Source organism: Triturus cristatus, chromosome 1_1 (genome assembly GCF_964204655.1).
Source record: "Triturus cristatus chromosome 1_1, aTriCri1.1, whole genome shotgun sequence".
Taxonomy (NCBI): Eukaryota; Metazoa; Chordata; class Amphibia; order Caudata; family Salamandridae; genus Triturus; species Triturus cristatus.
The window spans coordinates 874,671,163-874,692,047 of record NC_140579.1 but is presented as its reverse complement, the minus strand read 5'-3'; the positions used below and the strand labels follow the sequence as shown (position 1 = coordinate 874,692,047).

Genomic DNA, 20,885 nt, shown 5'->3' with positions numbered 1-20,885 from the left:
CTGTCTGACTTCCTACGATCTCGACCTCTGGGTACTTCGTGTAATCATCGATGATTACTAGGGCATAGCGTCCATCGGGGAGCTGCCCAAAGTCCACACTCACCCACTCCCATGGCCGTTGGGGGTTTTCTTCAGTGATGACGGGGTGAGGGTGATCCGGTTGGCCCGATGCCTGGCACCACGAGATTGTTCTGACTGTTTGCTCAACCAGCCGACTCTTCGTCTTCACCATGCCTTGATGTCCCCGGTGTGTGAGATCCACCGCTTGTTGAGCCAGACTTGATGGGATCACCAGTCGCGGCCCTCGGAGCAGACAACCACTGCTGTCAACCGAAAGTTCATCCTTGACCCGCACAATTGACTCCAGGACAGTCTTTGCTTGCGGCGTTCGTGTGGCCATGGTGGACTGAATGGGGCGCCAGTCATTCGATTGGACTGCCGTTAGGGCCAGTTGCAGGCATTTATCACTCCGGGTGGCTTCTACAATAGTCTCAAGACTCATGGGAAGTGGTCGGGATCTTTCCGATACGAGTCGGACATATTCCTCCGTGTCTTCAGCATCCTCTTCTTCCGCTTTGGTGGCAACCCTGGGATGCCTCGGAAGATAGCCCGCTGGATTGGATGAGCCTGGTTTGTATTCCACTCGATAGTCATACTCCTGTAGTTGAAGGATCCATTTTTCAATCCTCGGTGGAGGCTTGGACGCTGACCCTTAAAACAGGGGGACGAGGGGTTTGTGGTCTGTGGACACTGTGAATGGATGGCTGTATACGTAGACGAAATGTCGACAGGCCCAGTGGATGGCGATCGCTTCTCGCTCTATTTGTGAGTATCTCTGTTCTGTGTCCGTCAAGGAGCGGCTCGCGTATGCTATCGGGGCACACTCTCCATTTCCTTGCAATTGTGTGAGTACAGCTCCTAGCCCATATAGGCGGGCGTCCACAGCGACATTGGTGGATCGGGCCGGGTCAAAGTATGATAGTGTTGTGTCTGCCGACAGGGCTGCCTTGGTATCCTTGAAGGATTGTTCCTGTTCGGGGCCCCACTGCCATGTGGTGGTGGATTTCGTCAGTTCCCTGAGGGGCTTTGTGAGGTTAGACGAATCCGGGACAAACCGCCCGCAAAAGTTCACCCTAGGAAACTCCTTATTTCCGAAATGTTGGAGGGTGCTGGGGTTTCCTGTACATCTCGCACCTTGTGGGGATCTGGGGCAACTCCTTGGTTGGAGAATGTGTAGCCAAAGAGGCTGATCTTGCTCTTTAAGAACTGGCACTTCTCTCTGTGTAGGGTCAGTCCAGATTCTTTGATCCTCTGGAGGATCCCGCGAAGTCTCCGGTGGTGATCTTCTATCGACGATGCGTATATGAGTAGGTCGTCGCTTACGTTCAAGACCCCTGGTAGCCCACTAAGGACTTACAGATGGTGTTTTGGAATACCTCCGCAGCACTTGAGATCCCGAAATTGAGGCGTCGGTAGCACCTGAGGCCGACGTGCATAGAGAATGTGGTAATGTAGCGAGAGTCCGGGTGTAGTGGCAGTTGGTGATAGCCGGACCGGAGGTCCATCTTCGAAAACCATTTTGCGCCATTCAGTTCTCCCAAGAGGTCATCGATGGTGGGGGTTAGGTGACGTTCCCTTTTCACCGCGACGTTTGGGAGGCGCATGTCAACGCAGATGCGGACCTGCCCTGGCTGTTTCGGTTTCTGTGCCACTACGATCGGGTACACCCAAGGGGTGGGTCCACTGACCTTTTCTATAATCCCTTGCTTCTCCAGTGCCTCCAGCTCTTCCTCGACCTTCTTGCGCAAGTGGAACGCAATGCGCCTGTGCCTCAGCGCCACCGGTTGGACTGACGGGTCAATGTGGAGAGAGACTTCCTTCCCTTTCAGGCATCCGATGCCTTTGAAGACGTCTTCAAACTCCTCCATGATGGCCTCCAGTTCCTCCTCTTGTACCGCCATGGCGAATGATATCAGCCTCAGCTTTTCTGCTGATTGTCCGCTTATCAGCATACCGCCTCCTTCTGTAGTCACGTACACTGTGGTGGGGATCTTGAGGTCTTGGTGCCTCAGCTCGGTCTTGAAACATCCCAGGAGCAGGATGGGTGTCGTTTGTCTGTAGGCGAATATCCCGATCCTTGCTTCGCATAATGGTGGACGTGGACTTAGTTGATTATACACATTGGCAGCCTTTAGCTCGATCAAAGCCCCAGTGTCTATGGTGGCTCTCACATCCTGGTGGTGGATCTTGATTCTGCACCTTGGAAGTCGTCGTCTCTTCTGTCGTGGCTGATCTACTGCGAATACGTAGTGGACCGGGTAGTCTCCCGCGTCATCATCCATATCTTCACTGTCCCGCTCTTCGGCCACTGTCTGTGCTGCGTTTTTCCGTGATTTTGTAGACCGGCATACCACCGCGAAATGGTTCATCCACCCGCAGGCACTGCACTTCTTCCCTCTCGCCAGGCAGTCTTGCATGCGATGGGGTGTGCCTCCGCAGTATCTGCATTCCTTTTTCCTGTCTTGCTGTCTTCTCCCTGTGTTTTGGCGCACTTTGGGCCTCACCACGTTTCCCGTTTCCACCGCGTTGACCTGCTCCGTCTTGACAGGGCGGTGGAGGGCTGCCTCCATGTGGGATGCTCTGGCTTGCGACAGTTCTTTTGACCGGCCCAGGGTGAGGATGTCCACTAGAGACTTGCCATCCTCCTGAAGAATGTTTACTCTGAGTTTGGACGAGTAGCACTCTTGTATTATCTGACCTCAGATTTCTTCCTGTTCGTCACAAAATCCGCACGTGCTGGCCAGTTCTTTCAAGCGCCCGTGGTATGCGTCTAACGATTCCTCCGCCTCTTGCTTGGCCTGGCAAAAGATGAATCTTTTGAAGTCCCTGTTCGCCATCGGCTCGAAGTGCGCATTTAGGGCGTTGAGAAGCGTGACATACGTTTTGGGTGTGGCCTCCACCAGGGTCTTGTAGATGCGGTGGATGTCTTTGCCTCCGAGGTGGAGGAGTAGGGCTCTGCACCTGTCCCGTGCAATGCCCGCCCCTTCAAAGTAGATCTTGAGGCGATCGGCCCAGTCTCTCCATCGCGGGGCAAGGGATGAGGGTGCCCCGTCCACCACAAAGGGCTCAATGGTGGGGATCAACGCCATCTTGGCGCAGACGCAGTCACACCTCGCGGCACGTGCACTGCTTAACTCCTTGGCGCAATAGCAGCCGCCTGGCCGAGGGCGATGAAGATGCTGTCAGGGTCCTCTCCTGTGGCCTGTATGTCCTAGGCCTCACCGTAGTTTCTTCCCCATTCAGGATGCTGGGGCACACTCATCCGTGGGCTCCACCGGGTGTGCAGAAAAGGCCTCCCTTCCCTCCAGGCACTCTCCGGGGCTGCAGAGCTTTCCTTGGATGCAGCAGACTCGCCTGGGGGCACACAGCAGGCCAGCACAGGCCAGGCAGCACTTCGTGGGTCCAGGGCCTTGATCAAAGGCTAACTAGTCACCAGACGTTCAGGCTCATTAATTTTCACTGCATGGGGTCGTTTCTGCCCCTCGTCGCCAGTGTAATGGATAAGAGGCCGCTTGCGCACGTGTAATCAGCGCTGCGGCCGCAATAAATACATGGGACACTTGTTAGACTCTCGGTGTGGTCCCGACTGCCTTCCCGCGGGCCACGCCCCTTTATTTATAGCTGGCGCGTAACGACACGTGCCAGCGCTAGCGAAATACCTCCGACGCAGGTAGACTGCACCGCTACCCCGCGTTGGAGAACACTACAATGACCACATGCACCGTAAAGCACAATTTTTGTTTGCAGTAGCTGAGATGCCCATCTCTCAAGCACTTACATTTTGATTTATGTTTAGGCGAGCTCAGCTGGCGGAGATTCTGGCGGGCGGCGTCTTGGCCGCAACGACTTGGACTCCTCAGGCATGACGCTGGCCCAGCTGCTATCATAGCAGCTCTGTGCTCTCTGGGCTACAGAGATCGGAGAACCCACTCGTGGGGATGGGTCCGGTTGTTGCTGGATGATTTCAGAATAAAGAGAAACCGCCACGCCCACCCACTCCTGAAGTCAGTGAACGCAATGCCGCCCATGCCGCGGTTTCAGGTGTGTTGTTACTGTGGCAGAGTAGCTGCCAGCAAACAAACACACAGAGTGCAGTGTCCCTGAAGCGGGCACCGCACTCAGTGTGAAAGTTTAAAACGAAACTCACCGAGGGTGGCATCACAAGAAAACTTAAAGCGCCAAGACACATGGAGTCAGGCAAGGGGAGCACAATCCCAGCGAGAGACCCCTTATATACAAGACGCATGCCCACCGCAGCCAGCATAACTAGGGGGCGGCAGAGATGAGGCTAGAAGCAAGGGGCGTGGCCAAGCACAGAAGGTGCAGGAAGAGATGTTAAACCGGGGGCGGGGCGCGGCTCAAATGAAACCTAGCCGGACACTTACCGAGGCTAGGGGTGGCGAGTGAGAGAAGAAGGCGGAGCAATGATTTGAGGGAAGGGGTGGGACCCTGAAATGGATGTGGCCCACAGAAGCTCTCTATGTGGGAGTGTAGACAGTTGCTGCTCTTATTTCAGACGGGAGGGAACTGCGAGCAGCGACCTCCGAGGGAAAGGTGGTGGGGGCGGACTCTAGTGTTGTGACGGGGCAGGCAAGCAGTGTTTTAGGGGGCGGGAGAGGTTGGGTCCATCCAGGGCCGGCTTTACCACTGGTGGCGCCGCCCTGTGTGCGACAATGTTTGCTGGGCCCCCCCCATGACCACCTCCGCTACGGATCCCCACACTAACACCATTTGACAGTGCCTCCCCCCAAGTTTCCATAACCACTGTCTCTTAGATTCATTTAGCCTTATAGCACCGCTCATACTAGTTTAAGGCGTTGGAGCACTTTACATCACACCTACATTGCACGGAGACAATCAGACGTTTGTAAATCAGTGTATGGGAAATGTTACATAAGACAGAGGCCTACAAGGTGTAGGAGTCACATGTCATCCATACGGGTAGGCAATATAGTTTAAGAGTCCTTGGTCTGGAAAAGCACAAATTCAGGGGCGTATGTTCAAGGAAGTGGTGGAGTGAGGCATTAGCTGTCATGGCTTAACGCCTCACTCCACCACTTCAGAAACGCAAGGCTGCACCATATTTACAACAATATGGTGCAGCCTTGCGTTTCCCCCTGCGCTGGCACTACACTTAGCAGTGTAGTGCCAACGCAGGCACCCTTGCACCATAGTGCAAAGTTGTCTGCGTGCAGGGGCAAGATTGTTTATGTACAGAAATGCCACCCTTCCTGTACATAAAGAATCTTTAAATGCCATTTCGTCACTTCTATGTATGCTGCTTAATGCAGCACACACGGAAGTCACAAATGGCACTTTTTTAAAAAAGATTGTTTATGTACAGGAAGGGGGACCTTCCTGTACATAAACAATCCAAGGCTTTTTCCATGTGTGCTGCCTTGCTGCATAAGGCAGCACACATGGAAAAAGAAAAACGAGGAGCAATAAAGTGTTTTGCCAACTCAAGACCATGATTTCCCTGGTTTTAATTTTGGCGCTGCCTCCTATTTACGCTGCCCTTGTAAATAGGGGGCAGCATCAAAAGCAATGGTTGTTGCGGGTGCAACACCCACTGCCAACTCCTTTCAGGCTAAGAATTGTGTGAAAGGGGCCCTTATTTACAAGGTAGCGTTAAGCCACATTAAGTGGCTTAACGCTGCCTTGTAAATAAGGCAAGACCCATATCGCCACGGGAATGTAACAAAAAGTGACGTTCCCGTGGCGATAGGGGCTTGTACATATGCCCCTCAGAATTTAAAATGTAACAGCATTGTTAGGGGTTTTCTTTAACAAGAATTGATTTCTAACCAAACTAACCCTTTTTTATTAGGATAAGGAAAGACTGGGTAAAAAAACATGTATCTGTAATATATTCCTTGCAGTTTGCATGCAGCCCTTTGACGTTAATAGCTCACAGCTCTATAATAAGATTTTAACAGTTAAACTGCAAGTAACAAAAGGATCTCTCTGACAAAAGCGATAACCCATTGACCTATTAATAGTATATGCACTTCTGTGATCTGATTGGTCAAGTTCTTTGCAGCAGGCATGTTAACCTTCTGCGCTGCGCTATGATGAGTCAAAACTTCCACTACGAGACAAAGCTCCGGTCTCTCTAGAGGAAGACCGATAATCACAAAGTTAACCTGACATGTTCATTGATGCTTGAAAATTGCTGGGACAAGGAAAGTGGAATCAGGTGCTTTTAAAACAATACATATGCCGCCCCCACCCCAAGTCAGCGCCCGGTGCAGTGGCACCGATCGCACCGCCCTAAAGCCGGCCCTGGGTCCATTGCACTGTGTGAAGGGAAAGGTGGGATAGCTTTACGTGGGCTGGGTCTCACCGGTGCTGAGCACCGGCAGTTTTTTAAAGGGGGCCTCGAAACGGGTCTCTATCAGGCTCTGTTTTGTGCCCTGGCACAGGCGGTCCGTTTTTTTTACGGACTTCAGTGACAGCAGGCACATCGATGTGCGTGTGCTCACACTGCTCACTTGTGGAGAACTTACGGCATGACGTCATGCTAAGTGAGCGTTGTAGGGGAAGGGAAATCATTAAAAGAGTCATTTTCTCTCTGGATTTCCCTTCTCTTTTTGAAACTCAGGAGCAGCAACATTGTCGTGATGTCACCAGGGCTTTAAGTGGAAGCTTTTTCAATATTATATACAACAACCATAGTTGCTGCTTATTTATCGTATGCAACTAACAACCATTGACAATGCCAATAGTCCTGACTTCTTGTAGGTATGATGTTACTTGTTGTATCATATATCTGAATGCAATGACAGCAGCAACAAAATACAAGTCAGGCAGCGCACTATGCTAAGCACAGATTTGTAGCTTATGCGTTTTTAAGCCACGCCCTAATTACATTTGCCACGCCCCTTTAAGAGACCCGCCAGTTTTTTTTATCCCACTTAAAGCCCTGGGCATACTTAGCCAAGGAAAAATGTTGTGGACCCCAACCCCAGTTTCTATAGGTTTACTCACGGTATAGGAAGTCCCCAGGCTTGAAGTGGTGCCGGGGTTGCCGTCAGTCTTTCTGTCGGCTATCCTGGGGGTGCGTTGATCCTCGCCCCGGCTTCCTTTAACCTAAGTGTCCGACACAACTCAGTGGTACTCACATCATTGATATCAGAAGGATAAATTGCGCAGTCGACCCTGCTGGGATTGTATCCTTCCGCATTGATTGCACCCAGACCTTCTCTGTGGGCATGTAAGTGACTGACCTACTTGCCACTACGAACAGTCATGTACAGACCCTACAAACATCACTTCACCCTTTCCCATTGTCAGCTTTTACTTTGCCTCCACTTGGGGTTAACACGCATGTTCTCGTGACAGCCTTTGCTCCCTCCCTCCTTTCTAAGCTCGTATCTAACCTCGCTCCCTCATAGTGCCAATATCGGCAACACTCCTCAGTTCTCATACAGCAACATACATAAATAAACCACAAGACACCTTCTTAGTGGAGAAAATTGCTGCAGGTTTATTTGCATAATAAATATGCCAACATGGTGGGTTATCTTACGGGCGATTCCAGGGCAGGCCAGCCCCTATGCCGCCTGCCCGCCTTATGAGCCAAATTACACCGTGGCCGTCGCAAATCGGTGGTTACCAATTTTGGGTGGGGCCACCCCTCCCATTAGTGGACCGCCAGTCCACGCCCTTACTCACGCCCCCCAAAAGGTGGGTGGAGCGTTCCAGGCAGCCCCCTGTTGCTCGGACCCACATCCACCCGTAGGACTAATGGTGCACCATTGTTCTCACAGGGGACAACGCTAAGACATCCCTGGGTATCCTTGGCTTAGCACCCTTGTTGTGCTGCTGCATATATTACCCTTCTGTACCTTGCAGACTCTGGATCGCCCTGTAACTCCTCCACAGCTCTAGGGGTGGCCACCATCACAACCAGGGCCCCCCGCCAAGGTAGGCATCTTACCTACATCCTGCTGATTCCTTGGACTCTCCCAGGACCAGCCAAAACAAGTCCAAGCCCATACTGGACCGGAGGACACCTGGTGCCTTCATCCTTTCTCAACTCCCTGTGGATTTCGGACTGATAAAACCACAACCCCTCTCTTCAGGGATGGATGCATAACTTACACCAGTGGGAATTTAATTCTGGCAGAAGGACCCTCCTACCCTGGAAAGTCAAATCCTTGCCTCCCAGCTTTCAGACCCCAGTGATGAGAGGGGAGACACACCCACCCCTGCCCGGGCCACTACTTCTACAGAAGCTGTTCCAGTGCCTGCACAATTACACCACCCCTCCCAGGGTGGCTTACGGCCGGCTATCCCTTAAAATGCCATGGGATTCCCATCGCCCCACCTGTTGGCATGTCCTGCTGAGTCTGCAACTCTGAGGGGGACCCAGTATCCGTGGTACCCGCCTCGCCCAGTGCTTCATGTATATGCGCCCAGGATGACGTAAAACAATTAGTTTGGTGTTGGTTCAATGTTAACATTGCCTGGCTGAAGAGCAATACCTTTGACAAGCCACTCCTGACAAGAAGTGCCAATGCGGGTGGAAGTAAGAGTAATCAAGCCCGCCTTCATTTCTCTCACCCAGTTATTTGTGTGTAGCACTTGCCGGAGTATGTCCATCACATTATGCCAGTCACCACCCCAGGTGACGCCTTGCCCTCCCAAACTTCTGTTAGTATACCAGGGAGCAGACATGACAGTGTGGACCGGAGGGGAACCAAATGTATAGATACCTGCTCTTTCTCGAGTACTGGGAATGCCAAGTGTCCTCCAATACTTTGTAGCCTATTTGTGCTTAACCCAGGGGATTCCCCAAAAATTGGCCCATAGCACACTCGTTGGATAACATCTTCCACAACCTGCATTGCTGCCAGCCAAGGCTAAAGGGCGGGAGAAATTGAACGTTATCGTTACTCAACTCAATGGTACCCGTTTCATCGACCTCAGAAGGACGAGATACTAAGTGGACCTACCAGGATCTGAACCTGTAACCAGAGGTCGAACCCAAGCCCCTTTCAGTTCTGCCACTCCACATGCCTGTGAACATGTATCCTAGGGCAGACTTCAGGCATCTAACCCATACTTGGCCATGCCTGAGCTAAAAACACCCATCTAAAAGACCTGACAACAGGCCAACCACCAACATTGCAGTCCGAATGTTCGCTGACAACTGCCAAGGAAAATTCACTTAACTGAAGCAGCTGGTAACATGCCATCAATTAATCAATTTAACCTTCTATGACTGCAAAATGTGCTCTTGTGGTTGTCCGTATTAGTGCTCCCTCCCATTCATATCAGCCCTAACCAGGCAACCCGCACCCTCTTGGCACTGGCACACTCCTGCCCCAGCTGACAGAAAGTGCCTATTCATGTGTAGCCCCTAACCTTACGTTTATCACTGATGGTACACCAGGGTATGTTGAAACTCAGCTAACTCTACTGCTGAGTGCATGTTGCACCATCACAGGTATGTCTTTGCCTATTCCGTGTCTGGTTGCAAAGTTTCATTACATTGCCAGCCCCAATCCCGGGCGAAATAGAAGGAAGCTTTATAGCTGCTGGTGCTAATGATGGTACAAATAGCCTGTTGAAACTAAATGTAATTTCCTTACTACTGTTGTGCAAGAACCCACAACCATTGGCTCTCCATTGTTCAATACCTTCCTGCTAATAATGGTTTCCTTGAAGAATATTGACAATTCTTATGTTCTGCAATGGAGTGACTGTATGATCTAATGAGTTTCTTAAAAATACACCTAGTTCACACCCACAAAAGTACCACTTTATCGTCGTGTTACATGAGTAAGGGCAACTTGTCAAAGTATCCAAACGCAACCAAGAATTCGAACCTTACAATGAACACTAACCATAACTGCCCCTGAAGCGAGGCAAGCAATGCTAGGGCAACTCAGCAGCCTCCCTCCAACTTTCATGCTGGTATCTATGCTCAAAAAATTGGCAGCTGATAGCTCGGTCCCCCGTGTGACCCCTGCTTGCCATCCTTGCAAGGGGGGTGGACCTTCAGGAATACTTAGCCTGCACCATTCTACCAGTGCCTAAAAGACCTTTGTCATGCTGCAGTCGCCTAATGATTCTGGCCCTGCACTAGAGGCTCTCACTTCAGCCTTGGGTCAAAACAATTCGCCAGGAAAATTGCTTAGCAGAGTGTGCTGCAAGGTTCTGCCTCCTCAGCCATCGCATCCAGTTATGTAATCAACACGCATCATTCCACCTACAGCAAGCAGGACAATGGACTCCAAGAGTCACATCAGGAGTCACAGCCACTACGCCGGGAACGGACGTGCTCACCCCAACCTACTGATGCTCAGACCGCTTGCTTAATGCTCACATACTCACAGTATGGCAGAGACAAGAGAGGCTGTTAATTTAAAGCCCTTTGAGATGATCGTTAGACAGACCCGACAGGGAGAATCATGTGAAATGAGGTAGGGACCACCGCCACCACACCCTGCCTGTGAATCAGCCCAGGTGTATTTTGTCATGACCCCTACTAAGCCCTTAGAGATCGCCATCAACAACCTGCAGTGGCCAGGTGGCAGGCACCCAGCGGGACCTTCAAGTCCCTTTTCCTCACCAACTCCTTGCCGCCTGGCGCCACTCCCTGCTGCAGGTGTCTTGTTGCCACCACAACTCATCCCTCTTGACCCGTAAGGATTTACATCACTGAAGATGTGTGGTTACCTCTCATCGGGGTCGGTGGAACGTACAACATGTGTCCTGAATGTACAATATATGTGATGGTGTGCAGGCGTATAAGAATCAGAACCTAATAGTAACTGTGCATAGGACCTTAGTATTCAAAACAAGCAAGGAAGCAAGCCTTTGCTGGTTACCCTCAAATCCTTGCCGTGCACGCCTTAACCCCGGGAGCTCTCTTACTAACGGAGCATTTGTCCAAACAGAACTGACATCTGCATCCCCCTCCCGGATGACGATATATGTGCTTAATGTTAGCCGGCTTTACTGCTAAGTGTCCCAGATCATGCACTGCTATATCCAACCAGATTATCTACTTTCTCAAGTGAAAGGATAATGTATTCACCAAACCCAATGTAAACTAAAATTGCAAGCGGCACTTGTCAGGAGACATTCAACCTCTGTCCTTGAAGTGCAACAAACGTGGCAATCGAAATTGCCGAGATGACAAGCCTCTATTTCCCTTGAACTCCAAGTGTGACAAATGAGGCAATCCAGGTCCCCCCAAGGCTAAAAGGATGGCTTGGGCAGGAGGAAAGCTGACTAACTGACAAACCAAGTCCTACCACAGGTAAGCACACAGTTACTGCGAAAATGGGTACCCTTACATTCAACAGCAGCCAACAAAAGACAGTCATGTTAGCCCTATTGGTATCGGTTTGACTGCCTCACTCATAAAATTACCGGACACTCAAAGTAAAGCCCCCCCCTGTGTACTTATGCAAAGCTTTTAGGGTGGCACTGGGCAACATGCCCACAATCAGTTAATGTAATTTTGGGTCGAACAAATGACTGTCCTGCTGTTACTAATGGAGTCTTGGAGCAGACCTAAAACCCTGTGATCCTGGGGTTGCACGCTGTGTTTCAATTAAATAGACATACTGCTAGGTTCAAGTATGTAAAGAGTGTATCACTGTGGTTTTATGAGGCAGGGGAGGAATATGTATGGGTCCCTCCCCCTAGAGTATTGAATACCCAATTGTGAATCCAATATAATATAAGTCTCGGTTGTTCCATCACTGTATTGTAAATACCTGAAACTACCCATATGGGGAGTTACTCTTGTGTGCACATGCTGCCCAGGTATAGAGCGTTGCACATGATCGCCAGGTGTGTCGCAGATGGACCCATTCAGATGCTTAGGCACGGGGGGATTGCGGGAACCCTCCCCTGAGGGCAGACCACTAGCATCTAAGTACTTACTGCATGCAAATACATGCTCCAGCCCCAAATTCAGGCCGAGCTGACCGCCACACTAGCCAGCTCCCGCTAGGAGCCCCCCCAGTTGGCTTGGAGCCCCTGAAACCTAGACCTCCCTTACACCACTGCATTATCCACAGCGGGCTGCCGTATTCAACACTGGTAAGCTTGGGCAAACTCGGGCAGTCCTTTGCTTCCCCAAGTATATTTACATTTGCTGTGGTTCATCGAATGGTAGGACATCCGCAATGCATAACCACCAGAAAAGCATGTAGATCCGGTGGCGGATTTAATAACTTAAAGAACAAAAGGCTGGGTAAAGAACTGGACACTGAAATACTTGTCACTTGAGAGACATAGTACTGTTCGTGAATACCACATACTTCTTATAATTATAAATTTGCCAAGCTTCCCTTACCTAACCTTTCTTTTTTTTTAATAACTCTTTTTATTAGAACAAAATCGACAACAAGGCATAGCATCACGGAGTCACATAAAGGCAGCCGCAAAACAAAGATACATAAAGATACAGTAAGCGTATGCAGTAGGAATTACGGGGAGGAGGAGACATCTTCGTCTAGTGGTCGAGGGGGGGTACATATGTTTCCACGATATATATTCCAAGGGGCCCATACCTTGGACCATTTACGGGGCAGCCCCGAGCTGCGTATACAGACTTTTCACGTTGCATACACCAGTCAAGGTCTTTTTTCCAGTCCGCAATTGTGGGCACATGCGAGGCCCCCCAGAGCTGTGCAATGTTTCTTTTAGCTATCATGCAGCCGAGTGTGACCAATTGTGTGGCGTAGGTGTTGAGGTCTGTAGGTTCCCAGATGTTGAGGAGGCACCTGGGAGCTTCTAGCTGTATCTCAACCTCCAAAATTTCGCTCATGATTTACATGTATTTTACGCCAGTACTCCTGGATTAGCCCGCAATGCCAGATGGTGTGGATGAATATACCTGGCTGGGAGCACCCCCGTCTACAGGACTACCTAACCTTCCTTGATGTCATCCCTATCAAGTAACTTAAGCGTGATTTTCTTTTTTTTTTAAATTGCCCATGTAACTGCCTTTAGTCTTTCTTTGCACTTTGGCGTAATAGCCAGTGCAAAGCTGCAGCATACATTTAGGTCCCTGACTGAAACAATAAAAACCCCTGGATTTTTATCGGTAGCATGTATCCACTATGTGCCTTTCATATGGGCAGCTGGGTCACTGGATCTTTGCATGCCTTCAGGGCTAGATAAGAATATTTATTTATTACATTTATTTATAGAGTTTTATATAGCGCGAACTACGACCCATGACGTCGGGTATCAGAGCGCTTTACATGAGCACCAGTTCCGTTACCCGAGGACCCTACATTTTGTAAGGCACGGGGAGATTAAGTGATTTGCCCAGAATTCCAGGATGTTGAGCATCATTGCCTAGACTACAAATTGTGTGCTGCATTGTAGCCTCAAACAATGTAAGTATTCTATCCTGTCATCCCTGGAGCATCACCTTGGCCTTCGATGACACAGACCCTCCCGGAAACTTCCCAAGGCCCTTGTAGGCCCGCTGCAGCCAGATGTGCAACTATATGCCTGCACTCACCTCAGGCAGCCACCTCCGTTTGCCCCACACCTTGCTCCAGCCGTGCTGCCAAGCAAAGTAGCATCCCAGCTACTAACTCTGAGCTTGTGCAAGTGGACATCCAGACTATACCAGGCTCCTGACGCTGAAAGAGTGGCTTGGGCAACAGGCAATAGAAATTCAATGCATAATAAGTAGATGGATGCCTGTTGGTGTGGTCATCTCTAAAATAGACAGCGCCCTTGTGGCAGGCTGTCAGGGCGCCGGTGTTGAAAATCCATGGCGGTGCCGGGCACCTGGACCCCCCCCCATCAAGTTTTAACCAGGTAAACTTGCTGCTGGGTACAACATTAGTAGGCCGTGCAATGGAACCTTGGGGGAGGTTGGGTAAACGCCTGCCCTTTTGGTAGCCCAGAAACGAGATGTCCTGGTAGTCGCGAGGACTACACGTAACCTGAAAAGTAAGAAAGTGGGGTGAATACCGACCCGGATGCAACCCACCCCCAAGAATGGTAATGCTGTCCAAATTAGAAACCCTATGGCCGCCCGGAAAAGAGCTTGGGAAATTTGGGGGCTTGGCCTGCGGGTCATTAAGTGTTCGGGACGCAGGGAGTATTCTGGCTCCGGGGGTGAAGATGCAGAGATACCAGGTAGGTTGATATAAAGAAACTACTGGCTACATATGGAATGTGTTATCATCAACTGGAATGCCCAGCGTGTTACAATCACCTAGAATGCCCCATCAGGGTGAAAAATGACATGCCCATGTGGTATCAATTCCCTGATAACTTATAGAATAACCAGTGCGAAACTCTAACCAGTAGTATCTGTGTTAAAGTAGAGCTTCTAACACTAGTGAATTTGAGCCTTTCTGCTTGTCTCATGGAAGAAAAAATTTACTTTGACGCCCCTGTGTAATTTGACCGGGCCAGTAGAAAGCGCTGTGACACCTTCCAGTAAAGGTCTGCCATGTAAATTCACATACCATCAAGTGAAGGTGCTGCGCACCAGAAACCCCTGTCAAATTTCCACCGGTCAACTTGCGGCATAACTCAACAGACCCCCCCAACCCTGCGCCCCCAACCACCACTGCTGTTTGAACCCGGAATCATGGTTCATGCACTTTTCCTTAGCAGATATTTTGTGCTACTTCACTGGTTGGGGGGGGGGGGGGGAAGACGAGCGGGTCCAAGCCTAGTTGTCAGTTCTGAGAACATGGGTGCCCACATGCATTCTCATAAGAAGTTTGGTGGGGCAATGACTTGCGAACATCCTCTGGCCTAATGCGAGTTGCGGGGCCCATGAGAATATAAGGGAGGAGGGAGCACCACATCGGTTCCCCTGCCTGCTTTGGGTCACAGGAGAACACTTAGTTTGCTGGATGTTATGCCCGGGAGAGTAGCTATTCCTTGGCTGAGGAGGGCGAGCTGCCAAGATGCAAGATGCGTTACCTGACTGCCCGACCCTCCACCATACACAACCATGCTCAACCCCCAATGCTGCCACTCTAAGCTCCGAAGTTGTGCTCCCGAGCGTCCCCCAGACAGGAAGTGCCATCCTCTAGAACCAGGCCACAATGCCCCTATGTAGCATGATGGGGGGGTTTGTGGGGGAGCGAAAGCACAGCGGACACCCCTCCCCCCCGCACCAGGACCACTGGTGTCCCGCACCCCTCACATGGCGCCCGCACCCACCGTAGCTGGAAGCCACCCAGCAAGGCCACGCAACAGGCCTTACCCGCATGATGCGCTCACAAGCAGCAGGCTCGCGGTCCCCCATTGGACTCCGACTGCTCCCCCCCCAACGAACAGGACCGTGTATCCTCCTGATCAACACGTATCCCGGGCCGAACCGAGCACTTTCCCGGAGCCGTGCTAAGCGAACCTCAAATGGAAAATACAGGTTCCTCTCATGGCGATACGGCCCTTGCCGGGGAGATCTTAGTGGCACCCGAGGCAACTGGCCGCATCAGCTATTCCTATCCCTTAGCTTTGGAGCGACGCTGTTGGGCAACTACGGGCGGCTCAAAGGTTTCCCCGCTCGCACCCTGCATGCCCCTGATACGCCCCGCAAGACTAAAAGGGGCAAGGCAAAATTGATGGGCTTCAGAGTCTCCGCATACGGGCGGATGCGCATTCACTGCATCGCCGCCCCTCAAGCCGGTCGGAGTCCCCAGACTCACTGCCCTTCCCTGAGCATCAGAGGGGCTGTCGGGCGCGACACCACACCTCAGCGCGTTATGGACACAGCGTGTCCTCCAAGCAACAAACAAGCCTGCGCGGGCCATCGGCCCCAGAATAGCGCCGCTGGCAAGACTGCGTAACGGCGGGTGAGGCAAGCATTGCTCCCTGGGAGGAGGACCGGGGCCTCGTGGAGACAGGCAGCCGGAGCCCTGGCTGAAAAGCTACCGGAGGTGATGGAGCAGCACGACATGCGTTGCGCTCCACCCCCAAAACCGTGCTAAGTGCCCCTGCCCCCATGCCGCTCTGCCGCGATTGCCTGGCTGCCATCACTGGCCCTCTCGCCTCCGGCACAGACACGCATGACATGTCTGCGTTGCCTGGGCCTTGGATGCTGGTAAGTGCTCACCGGAAGCAGCCCAACCCCCCCTTCAGGTGGGTAGCAGCCTCAGCGATGGCCGGATGGGGCTCACCGTGAGGCACAAGTCCTGGCACCGACGGCGTGTACACACGGCTACACACAGACTGGAGGTGAGCAGCTGGAGCAGGCTCTCTCGCGGGCATCGCCATGCAGTGGGACAGGGGGTTTGGTGATCCGGGGACCGCCCTCCCCGTCACCGCTGCTGGAAAGGACAGCGGTCCTGGCCCGCGACCGTACTTGGGTACCCCAGGAAACACGACCCATCGGGCCTTGGCCCCCTAACCACTTGGCAGGGGCCCAACTTTGCCCCCCGACCTAAAGGGAGGGGGTGTGCCTCTATGCCGCTACCCGTGACACGGAGAGCTGCCCGAACCCCCCACCCCCTCCTCCCTCCGAGGCGGACCGCAGCCATGGTGGGGCCGCCCAGTCCTCAATACTACCCCGATGGGGGAGACCGGGCGGGGAGAGAGAGAGAAGGGGGAGTGGGGTAAGCACTCACCGCAGTGTAATTGCCAACAGCTCTGGGGCACATCTAAACAGCGAGACGGGCAGCGGTCAAGAGGCTGCACAGTGGGCGGGGGAAGGCATTTGTACCCTTGTCCCCCCCCCCAAAGCCCTCCCCCCCCAGCCGGAAGTGACGCGGCCAGCTGACTCCCTGGTCCATAGCCCAGAGAGCCTAGTCTGCTGACTCCTGTGCCTTCCTGTGGCACTAAGGCGGCCGCCCTGTTGGAGGGTCCCCTACGTGGCCCCCCGGGCAGCCTTGACAGTTGGCCACTTTTCAGTGCATGCTTTTGGAAAAAGTGCAGGGTTCCAAACTCTTGCTACTGAATGTGTCGCCCTGCAGCCACGGCTGTCTAGTCTTGCACCGTATGCCTCTTTCTTCCAGCACTCTACTCTTTCTGTCTCTTTTTCATCTCACTTTCACAGATCCGTTCTTATCTCTCCCTTCCCGCTTTGCCACTGTTTCAAAACCAGATTGTGAAAATTAAATCCCAGGGCCGTGCAACCACCGGTACAAGTTAAGCACTGCTTATCACGCTCCCTCCTCTCTCTATAGCTGTCTCTAAGGCACAACAACACACAGGCAATGAAGGTTAAGAGGAATCGGCCATGCACAGGGAAGGGTACCGACGGATGTGTCCAGGGCAGGGCATGTCATTAAAAAGAATCCCGATTTAAAAACCTATAGCCCCTAGCAGATCTCACCTCCTGCCCTCGCTATCTAAGGGGCATATTAACAAGGGCCGGCGATAAATATCGCAAAGCGCGCTTAGCGCTTGCATATTTATCGCCGGCTATATCTGGAATTTATCGCCCGGTTTGCGCGTTATTAACAACGCGCATCGCCGAGGTGATAAAAATTCCAGAGATAGTTGGGATATCGCCGTTTTCCATGGTGGAAAACTGCGATATCCTAGATGATAGGACCTGTGGTCTTAGCCACAAAATCCACCCCCCATGTTAAGTATGCCTTAGTCAGGAATGTAACAGACGTTAAATTCCTGCGTTAAGGCATACTTAAAGCGATTGTAAAAATCGCTACCCTCCCTTGTTAATATCGCGAAGCTGCCTTCGCGATATTTTCCCAAGGTAGTCTTGACAGGCACGCCTCCTTTGCATCTCATTAGCGATGCGATCGGAGGGGTGCTGCAAACGGGCGCTAAGTCACCAAGACACACGATAGCGTGTCTTTGCTGATAAGGCGATGAAATTATCGCCACTATTCGCCCGAAAACGGACGCAAAAGCGGCGATAATTTCATATCGCCGCCTTGTTAATATGCCCCTAGGTCTCTAATTTTGGCTATATCTTAAATTTCCATGCCCTTAATAACACTAATTTTAAGCCCCATGAGGCAGCTGACATCCTACTGTGCGCTTGGAAGCAGCTCCTAACACAACTCTGGAGCTACAGTGTTCTCGGGTGGGGGCTGCTTGAAACGAGGCACGGATAGCGGAGGATTTATAACGGGTGAATATCAGTCAGTTGGGGGGGCGCTAGGTGGCGCCGTGCAAGATGGCCGCACGTATGTGAGGCTCCTGCTGCACGGCGCACAGATTTGATATTTATCCTGCCCACGGTAATTCGCGGAGACCTGCCTGAGATGGTCCGCCTGCCCTGAACCTACCCATATCCCTGGTGACCACTCTCGGCGGCTCGGAGGGCCCAGGCCGCCGCGGAGGAGCTGCGACCGCGGAGCGGCTGTGTCAGCGGGACCGCGGCAGGAGGGAGACCCGGCAGGCGACCTACGGGAGCCCGCGGCTGACCACGAGGCGCATAGGCCTCCGAGCCGGGATACCCCCGGGGGGGCCCTGGGCGCCAACGAGTGCTGCCGGAAGGTGAGGAAGCTGCGGTGCCTGCGCTGTACACTGAGACCTGAGACAGACTGAAGGGGCCGGGTGAGTGCAGGCCCAGCTGCCGGGCTGAGGGAGACCTGTGGATGGACGTTGCAGGGCACTCGAGAGACAGCTGCCGCATTGACGGGAGGTCCCGCGGAGGACACTGCTAACCCCGTAGCGGAACTGGTGAGGCCATCCCACTATTCTCTGTATATGACTGTAGGCCTGGCACGGGGGCCGCACAGAGTCCCTTAGGCGCACAGGGAGGAGTGCTACGCACCGCTGCTCGCGCTGGAGTACCATCTTCTTCCCACGCACTTGCTTCACCTGCTACTAAATTGGAGGGACAGGGTACATAATTAGCCACACCGTGCACGGGAGCCGATCCTGGAGCGACACTCTCTGCGAGGACAGTCGCAGACGGCAGGGAGCTGAACACAGCAGGTTTGGAGCGGCTGTATTCACAACCATTGGGCAGCGGAGGCGTGGAGTGCTGCTAGATACCTCACTAACCGCCACAGTATGCGCGACATATCGAACTCGCACGCACGAAGAGCGAGGGGGTCCCGGGAGCAGTCCTCTCGGGCCCCACTTGGCCACGGAAGAAGTAGGGACGGGCACCAGTAGAGGCCTGCCAGCGAGGAGAGCCCACGAATAGGGTTGTATGGTGAGGCTGATTTGCAGCTCGGACAGTCCAGCGCGGTGGGGGATGGCGCCCGCATCCACTGTCGCCATCTCCTGGGAGATTGATCTCATAGTGCTCTGCGTGGCCCCCCTCGATTGCGGCCGGCGATGGGGAAGACCGATGCCAAGCAGTCCCGCCCACTGAGAGTGCGGGGGAGCTGGCATCGCTTCTCCAGGAGGTCTGGCAAGGCTTTGCCACAATGCCGGAAAAAATGGATGGCATGTCTACGCGCATGGATGCCATTGTGCAGAAACTAGACAATCATGAGGATCGACTCCGGGAGGCGGAACGCCGCATATCGGATACTGAGGACACTACCACTCGGGTCTCCACACAGGTTGCACAAATGGACAAGCTCCTGAAACTGATTGCGGCCAAGAATGAAGACTTGGAAGCGAGGAGTCGACGCAATAACATCCGCGTTCTTGGGGTACCGGAGACCACAAACACTGGCCGAATGGAGGACTATATGGAGAGAATGCTGACTTCAACCATCGGAAAGGAACAACTCTCCTCCCAGTTCATTGTGGAGCGGACCCATCGGTCCCTGGGCCCCCGCCCGCCACCAGGGAGCGCGCCTCGCCCCATAATCGCCAGGCTCCTCAATTATAGAGACCGCGACACAATACTTCACGTGGCCAGAAGTAACCAACAGCTCAACTATGAAGGAGTCACCTTCTCAATCTATCCGGACTTTACAGCCGCGGTTCAGGAGGACAGGCGTAAATTCATGGCGGTCAAAAATAAGCTGCGACAGGCCCATGTGGACTACGCATTGCTGTACCCGGCACGCCTCCGGGTCACCCATCAGGGCAAGCAGAGTTTCTTTACCAACCCACAGCAAGTGGAAGACTTCCTAAAACACCTCAAGCGCTCTGGTGGCGGCTCCGGGTCACCATCCACCTCGAGACGACCCGCCTCACCGGACTGATATACACCACCACCGGCTGCGGCCTAACTGAGAGACAGTAAGCTGAGTTGCTGGGAGGGTGTGGCGGGTTGCTGTTGGACTTTGCAATGTCTGTTTTGGTTATCCTACTGCTGCACTGGGTTTTGTATGGAACACACCAGTGGGCATGACATTCAGGGTTGCACTGGGCACCTCCCCTAGACCCGCACAGGGCTCGTCTATCTAATCATTTGCGGGCTCTGGGGGAGGGGTGGACCCGGATCGCCGCCTAGAGATTTTCCCCAACGGGTAACACCCTTCGGTTTCTTTAAGCATGGTCAAACCTACGTTTCTGAAGTTGTTGTTTTTTGGCGGGGAGGGGGAGGGAATTGGGATTCTGGCAAGTTGGGGCTGCTTCAGTGGGAGGGGGGAGGTCATTTCAAGGGTATTCAGTATGCAGGTAAAATTTGGAGAGTGCTGGCAGAGGTGTGCAGAGAATCAATGTGCAGGACTAGCTCATTTTCGTGGTGTCAATGGCACGGGAGGGTAACAATGTGATTAAAATACTGACATGGAATGTGAGGGGCCTGGGAGACCCGAGGAAACGCAGGAAGATCTTGGCGTACTTAGACAGGCAGCAGATCCATGTGGCACTATTGCAGGAGACCCATCTAGACCCTAGGGTGGATAGCACCTTCGCATGCAGGTGGGCGGGACATCGCCTGTTCTCCTCCTACTCCTCCTATGACCGTGGTACGGCAATCCTCTTCAAGAAACAACTGCACTCTGAACTAGCAGGTACGATTTCAGACCCGCAGGGTCGCTATGTGA

The 20,885-nt window shown here is 52.7% G+C and overlaps 1 protein-coding gene across 1 annotated transcript in view; it reads right to left on the bottom strand.

Annotated features, from left to right (window-relative positions):
• LOC146871219 (olfactory receptor 6E1-like) overlaps positions 1-16,689 on the bottom strand; it is a 45,495-nt gene extending 28,806 nt beyond the window's left edge. Inside the window, exon 1 of the mRNA XM_085650587.1 lies at positions 16,641-16,689. The gene's annotated coding sequence lies outside the window, so the exon portion shown is untranslated. The remainder of the gene's footprint in view (positions 1-16,640) is intronic.
• Between the last annotated feature and the right edge of the window lie 4,196 nt (positions 16,690-20,885).